General features: G+C 50.9%; 1 long non-coding RNA gene across 1 annotated transcript in view; it reads left to right on the top strand.

Moving 5' to 3' along the window:
• The window catches only part of LOC106726470, a 10,089-nt gene that overhangs the window by 927 nt on the left and 1,090 nt on the right, over positions 1–8,072 (top strand). The window lies entirely within an intron of this gene.

Genomic DNA, 8,072 nt, shown 5'->3' with positions numbered 1-8,072 from the left:
TGGGTAGATACATAGACGGATGGATAGATCAACGAAGGATGGATAAATGGAACAACTGAATAAACAAGTGCCAGGCTGAAGGGCAACACTTTATCCCTCAGGCTATGGGCAACCCTTCAGGCAGGCATCACAAGTGTGTGACCTGAGCATCTACATCCTGTCCCTGCCCTGGGTGGGGTGTTTGCTCTACGCTTACTTCCGCGATGCCGTGAACACCCTCAATCCACAGAGACAGCTTAGAAAGTCAGACAGCCCTTACCCTCCCTGACCAGGAAAAGAGCGGCAGGGTCTGGCCGTCCACCTATGGCTGGTTCAGGTCCTCAAGATTGAGTTCCCTGAAAGCTCACAGCCTCCTCTTTTTTTAAAAAAAAATATATATATCTTTATTGATTTCAGAGAGGAAGGGAGAGGGAAAGAGAGATAGAAACATCAATGATGAGAGAGAATCATTGATGGGCTGCCTCCTGCACATCCCCCACTGGAGATCAAGCCCGCAACCCAGGCACGTGCCCTTGACCGGAATCGAACCTGGGACCCTTAAGTCCACAGCCTGACGCTCTATCCACTGAGCCAGACCAGTTAGGGCCAGCTGCCTCTTTTTATTTGCCTTTTATATGATGTAGCAAAACATTATACTCAAGTCTTCCATTCCTCTCAGGGACTTACAGCTTCCTGTGACCTCTTCTGACTTCATCCTCCTGGAGAACAGCGTCCACCCAGTAGAAATCACATGCACTCTGCACTCGATTTTTATTTGACATATTACTTTTCATGATACTAGATAGTATTTATTTGAGTCACTGCTGGTGGCTGTGTCCAGGCCTTTGCTATACAATCGTGTAATCCATCATGGTCAGACAGCTGGGTGGTTTGTAAGTCTCAGTAGCCCAAGCAACCCTGTGGTTGGGTGCAGAACAGTGTGGCCAGCGAGCTACCTTTGTGTAAAAATATATATATATATATATATGCCTGTCTGTGCATAAAATACCTCTGGAAGGAGTCTGAGAAATGGTAATTTTCAAGGACACAGATGGGGAGAGGCTTTTCACCTGTTCCTTTGCCTTTTCAAAACGGAGCTTAGATTTCTCTTTCCTAAGTTTATTAAATTAACATTTCAAAAAGTTGAGGTTCCTCCCGGAGGTGGAGCCTAGTTCCCGCCCTCCCCACTCGAGGGTGGCTTAGATTTACTGTCTCACTTCCAAAGGGTAGAGTTTGGCAAATGAAAAATAGTAACTTCACTGCACAGCAGGGAAGCAAAACAGACACCACCTCAACCACAACTCAGGTGAACCTCACTGGTGTCCTGTGGGTGTCACAGATGCGATAAGGGCGTTTTCTCGAAAACCTATAATCTGGTCCTATTAGGGGAAAGCCACCAAATGAACCCCGATTGGACAGCCTACAGGATACCTGCCAGTCCTCCTCAAGGCTGCCCAGGAGGAACGGTCAGGTTAGAGGAGAGACGTGACAACTAAACACCATGTGCTTCCCTCCACCGAGTCTTGGAACAGAAAGAGGACACTGGGGGCAAGACAGGTGAAATCCAAACCCAGTCGGGAGGTCAGTTCCCGCCATGGGCCCATGTCAGTTTCTTGGTGTGACAAATATGCTACGATAACATGAATGTCAATAATGGGGACACGGGGGGAGGCAACTCTCCATGTTACCTTCACAGCGTTTCTGTAAATCTGAAGCGATTCCACAATAAAAAGTTCACTTAAAAAAAAAAAAGGTTTCTGCCCTAGTGGGTTTCCTCAGTGGTTAGAGCGTCAGCCTGCAGACTGAGAGTCCCGGGTTCGAGTCCGGTCAAGGGCATGTACCTCGGGTGCAGGCTCGATCTGTGGCCCCAGTCAGGGAGCCTGCGGGAGGCAACCGACTGATGTGTCTCTCTCGCTTCGATGTTTCTCTCTGTTCCTCCCCCTCCACTCTCTCTAAAAATCAATGGAGCCCGGCCAGCGTGGCTCAGTGGTTGAGCGACCACCCATGAACTCAGAGGTCTCGTTAGACTCCTGGTTGCAGGGCCAATCCCCATTGTGCTGGGCGTGCAGGAGGCAGCCAATCAATGATTCTCTCTTGTCATTGATGTTTCTTTTTTTAAAAAATATATTTTATTGATTTCTTACAGAGAGGAAGGGAGAGGGATAGAGAGTTAGAAACAATGATCAGCTGCCTCCTGCACACCTCCTACTGGGGATGTGCCTGCAACCAAGGTACATGCCCTTGACTGGAATCGAACCTGGGACCCTTCAGTCCGCAGGCCAACGGTCTATCCAATGAGCCAAACCGGTTAGGGCTCGCCATTGATGTTTCTATCTCTCTCTCCCTTCCTCTCTGAAATCAATAAAAAGAAAAAAAAATCAATGGAAAAGGTGTCCTTAGTGAGGATGAACAGGAAAACCAACACAAAAAGGTTCCCCAGGTTTTAACGAGGAATAAAGTAAAACCAACAGCCTCCTGTAAACCTTGGGAATAGAAGCTTTTCTTTGGTCAGTGGCCTCAGGAGCGCTGGGTGCGATGAGTCAGGGACGGGTGCGGACACTCCCGGAGCATTCCTCAGCAGTTGGGCCGGCCGAGGTACGCTGGGCCTGGTGTTTGTCTGGGGTTGGGTGAGGCTGCTTCAGCAGGAGGAATTGCTGTGACGCTAGAAAGAACACAAATTCCCTCAGCGCCGTGGTTTGCATCACTTGTGCACTCACTCTAGAAGGTGCCTGGGTTCTTTTTGGTGGAAATGGCTCAGACCCAGGGGGTCTAGAAGCCAGAGTCTGGGCGCCACCTTTGCTCCTGGCCAGCAAGGCGCCCGCTGGGGTGGGGCGTTTCCGGATCTCAGTTTGTCTCACTGTAAAACGGGAGGGTAACTTCTCTCTCATAAAGAACGTGTGAGAGCACTTGGCCAAGGTACGATCAGTTCAAACATGAAACCTCAAACTTTTCTGCCGTGGGCCTAAGGGCAGAATAGAAGGTGAGAGGTTGGTCAGGGGCAGGAATAGCCCAAAGCAGCCGTCCTCAAATATGCTTTGGGAGTCGGGGGGCGTTTGAATCTCAAGGTTTCGCTTTAAAATGTTTAAAACTTGATGCTCCAGTCCACGTAGGGCACGCACTAAGGGCCAGGTCAGCTTCCGGGCCCGCGGCCCTGGCTGTTGACAGGGTCCTGTGCTTAGAAGGGCCCAGCGTTTGATGTCACGCCCTGTTGTCAACATCTTGCACCAGAGCCCACATCTTCCTTTTACACCAGGACCTGCACGTCCTGTAACCGGTCCTGCTAAAGGCACTCGGGTGTGTACGTCCGAAGCTGAGCCTCAGGAGAGCAGTTCCTAGGGGAGGAGTAGGCTGGGAGGCAGGGTTTACAGGAAGTCTGGCCACACTAGGAAACGTGCCCTTTACATTCCTAAGAAGCCATCAGTAACCCTTCCACGTTGGGTGAGGGGGTGGATTTGGTTTTGGAGGGACAGTGTGTCCACATCCTGCCGGGAGGAATGCCGGAAGCACGTCTTGGGTGTGCCCGGCTGCCGGCTGCCATGTTGGGTGTGTTCACCCTGAGAGAACAAACCAATAAAGTGGGGCTAAAGGGCCCGCTCTCTCTCCTTGATCCCTGTCCCAGGCTGAGTCCAAGCAGAGAGCCTGTTGTTTCCTTAAGTCTCCGGACTCTGGGATTTTGAGGGGCAGGGACTACAGTTTCCAGTTGAGAGCGCAAGTCCGTTGGGTCTCTGAGGAAGGGAGATCTGGCTGCAGAGAAGAAGAGCCCAGAGCCTGCCTGGGCCTTGCTCAGCCTTTACTTCGTGCCTGAATTCCACCTGGAGGCTGGCCAGCCCCCTCACCTGCCCTGACTTTATCCCTGGCCCTGCCCCTGGCCGAGGTCCCACAGGGCCCCGCCCAGCCCCACCTCCACACCTTTGCCCCCACCTGAAGCTGCACCTGTCCCAGCGCACCAGTCCTCAGGGAGGCCAGGCCACCCCCTCCTGCCGGCCTTTCTGGCTTCTCGGGTTCCACTCTCTGCACACTCACAGCGCGCTGGGTGCTGGCACGGTGCCTGCCAGTCTGTCTCAGGTCTGTTGGTTTCATGAGGGTTTATGTATCCGATGTCCAGTTCTCCCAGAGCCCCCATAAAAGTTCAGTGATGGCCCTTAAGCACAACTTAGTAGACGGCTCGGAGTGTGGGCTCTGAAGTCAGAGAGACCTGAGTTCAAATCCTGACTAGACAGTGTGATCCTGGACACCTTACCCCAGTGATGGCGAACCTATGACACGCGTGTCAGAGGTGACACGCGAACTCATTTTTTTGGTTGATTTTTCTTTGTTAAATGGCATTTAAATATATAAAATAAATATCAAAAATACAAATCTTTGTTTTCCTATGGTTGCAAAGATAAAAAAATTTCTATATGTGACACGGCACCAGAGTTAAGTTAGGGTTTTTCAAAATGCTGACACGCCGAGCTCAAAAGGTTCGCCATCACTGCCTTACCCAGAACTCCGGAGCCTCAGCTATAAGATGAGAGCGGTGTCCTGGGTTCATCGAAAGAACAGTGGCTGCCGATGCTGTCATTGTTATGACTGGGTAGGGACAAGGGGACTCTAACAGACTCGAAGATGGTAATGGCCAGCACAGGCTTATATTCCGGGCAGTGTTCTAAGAGCTTTATGTAGGAGTCAATGCTGTGAGGCTGATATTATTATTTCCTCCGTTTTTCAGAGGGGGAACAGATCCACAGATTACTAAGTGTCTTGCCCGGCTTTAAAGTTAATGACAGGGAGCTGGGATTTTGAACCCAGGCACCCGTTAACAACACTAGTCCTCCACCACCACAGGGCCCCTCCCTACCACCCCCGGCCTGGGCTGGGCCACTGCCAGCCGCTTCTGACCTAATGCTGGGAGGGCCTACTACCTAAAGAAAAAACACGTTGTCTTCAAAATGTTAGCATTCCAGGTAGCTAATGTATACTGAGCAAAAACCATGCCCCAGGAACTATGCAAAAGATGGAAGTATCTCATTTAATCCTCAAAGCAATCCTGAGTTAGAGGCCATTGTTAGATACCACCATTTCACAGAGGGGAACTGAGCTCAGCCAGTTTCAATAGCTTGCTCAGGGTCACAGAGTAGAATGTGGCAGAATGGGGACTCGAACCCAGGTGTGTGCTGCTCTCCTCCCCAAATGGAAGCAGACAGGTCCTCGGGGCCCACTGGACTCTCCTTCTGTCTGGAAGTCAGGCCCTAAAGCACAGCGGCTGACTCTGGGAGGCTGGAAGGGAGCTGGCCAACCCACTCCCTGGCTCCAAGAATGTGAGTAGGTCAGGGTGAGCTGCCCCCTCCAGCTCTTCCTACTTCCCCAGCCTCTCCTCCCCTTCCCCACCTTCCACCCCAGACTAGAAGAGGCAAACTCTAGCCCCTGGTTTCCAAAGAGCCTGGTTTTCCTGGAAGGCAGGATGAGGAGAGGGCAGGTTAACTTTCCTGTAAGCAGCGGAGGGTGAGTCAGCGTGTGGTCCTGCCTCCAGTCAGGGGGCTGGACCAGATGACGCCATGAGATCCGCCCCTCCTGGCCTGGCTACCTTAATGGCTTAAGACCTAACACAGACGGGTGGTGGGGCATCCTATCAATGTTTGGGGCCTGATTCCCCCTCCCCCCCGCAGTTTGGGGTTTTTGCAGATTTCGCATGGCTATTCTGCTCCCATCCCTGTTCCAACCCCCGCCCGCCCCTCCCAGCTGAATACCGTGTTCTACAGACAACTCATTTGATTGGGTGTTTCATTTAAAAGGACAAATTGTTCGGAGGTGGATAGTGGTGATGGTTGCACAACAATGTGAACATACTTAATGCCACTGAACTACACTCAGAAAAGGTTAGAGGGCTAAATTTTAAAAAGACAAAAAACAAAAACAAAACAATTAAAAAACAAAATAAAAGTACTTACTAGAGATAGGTCAGCAGTTTTGCTCTGAGCTTCCTAGCAAGCAAGGCAAAGAAGGCAACTTTGTTTATTCCTTTAATACATATGTATTGGGTGTTTATTATGTTCCAGGCACTGGACTAGGATACAGTAGAGAACAAGACAAATATGGTCCTGCTCTATTGGAATTTATATTTTAGTGAGAGGGAGACAGATAGTAAGTCCTTAAGAGTCTAGAGTCTACTCTAGACAGTGGTTCATGCTAAGAAGAGAAAACACTGACAGCAGACTTGGTGGGGCTGGCTTAGGAGGGATGATTAGGGAAGCTGATGAGACATACAGTGGTTTGAATTGTGGCTCCAAAACATATGTCCCTCAGCAATCGCAGAATGTGGCCTTATTTGGAATAAGGGTTATTATAGATGTAATTAAGGTAAAGACCTCAAGATGATATCCTCCTAGATGAGGGTGGGCCCTAAATCCAGCAGTAAACACCCTTTTTTTAAAAAAATTAGTTATTGATTTTAGAGAGAGAAGAAGGTGAAATGAGAGAGAGAGAGAGAGAAACATCAATTTGTAGTTCCACTTATTCATGCATTCATTGGTTAATTCTTGTATGTGCCCTGACTGGGGATCGAACCCACAACCTTGGCATATCAGGACGATGCTCTAACCAACTGAGCTCTCTGGCCAGGGCCTAAATATCCTTTTAAGAGAAAAGAAGACACAAAACACAGAGAAGAGGGCCTGGTGAAGAAGACAGAAGCAGAGACCTGAATTCTGAAGCCCCAAACAAGAAACACCCAAGGTTGCCTGCAGCCACCAGCAGTGAGAAGGGGCATGGCATGAATCGTTCCTTCGAGCCACCAGAAGGAGCCAACCGAGTTGACACCTTAATTTTGAACTTCTGGCCTTCAGAACTGTGAGATGATATAGTTCTACTGCGTTAAGCTGCCGAGTTTGTGATCATTGGTGATGGCAGCGCTAGGAACTTAGCACAAGACCTGCATGATGAGAAGAAGCCAGCCGTGGAAGACCTGGTTACAGTCTTCCAGGCAGAGGGAACAGCACCTGCAAAGACCCAGAGACACGATTAATTACATCAGTGGTTCTCAGCCTGGCTGTGCATGAGAATCATCAGGGACCTTAGAAAAAACCTCTGAAGAACAAGTAAGACAGAATCTCTCTCTGGAGAAGGGAGCCCAGGCAATAGTGTTTTTTAAAAACTCCCCATATAATTTAAACTTGCAGCCAGGGATCTACCACTGAGTGCCACGATTCACAATCTTCACAAGGCAAAATAAATTCACAAAAACGAACTATTAAATTAAAGTATGGAAGCAATCCTGGTGCCCTGACACCCCTAGGGAGCTCTGCCCAGACCCAGCTGTCCTGCCTGACATGGTTGTGTCGCTGGGAGGGGAGAAACGAGGAACGAGGGGGCAGGAGATTCTGTTTGGCACTGAGTGGTCCCATATGCCTCTGCCCTTACCACGGCAGTGTCCCAGGCCCAGCTTTCAGCTGCCGGCGCCAGCTTTCTCCAGGTTGTCAGGGCCCACGCTGTGCCACACGGCAGCCTGCCGCGCCCCCTCTGTCCCAGCACCTCCAGGGGACTGACAGGCCTGGCTCAGACCTGCTCCAGCTCCCCGGTTCCTCAGTCCACCTGCTCCATACCATTTCCCAGGCCCCAGGCCCCAGTCCCCCACAGGATAACCTGCCCTTTAACACACCGGGGACCAGCTGCTCTCTCCCTGGCCCACTTCCCCACCCCCTGCTTATGCTCCTGAAATTCCTCATCTAACGTCTGCTGCTGGGGTCATCTCAACCAGGGGCGATTTGGTCCCCAGGACGTTAGGCAAGGTCCACGGACATTCTGGATCACTACAGTGAAGAGGGGGAAGATGCTACTGGTTCCTAGAGGCCGGAGGCCAGAGACACTGCTGCCCTCCTACACCGCACAGCGCAGTCCCAACAACAGGGAGCATCTGGCATCCATGTCGATAGTGCTGAGGTTGCAATGCCCTGACTAAGCTAAGGCACTGAGTGGCTCTTCCTGGCGATAACCCTCTGGCTTCCTTGGCCTGACAAGAATGGCCCAGCATCGCCTGGGGACGGACAGCCCGGTGGTGGAGAGGAGGGGAGCTAGCTCCCGGGATCCCCTGGGCTTTGCCTGCCTCCCCCTGTTCG

The sequence above is a fragment of the Myotis brandtii genome, unplaced genomic scaffold, assembly GCF_000412655.1.
Source record: "Myotis brandtii unplaced genomic scaffold, ASM41265v1 scaffold268, whole genome shotgun sequence".
Lineage (NCBI taxonomy): Eukaryota > Metazoa > Chordata > Mammalia > Chiroptera > Vespertilionidae > Myotis > Myotis brandtii.
The sequence above is the reverse complement of the archived record's forward strand: the minus strand, read 5'-3'. Positions and strand labels throughout refer to the sequence as shown.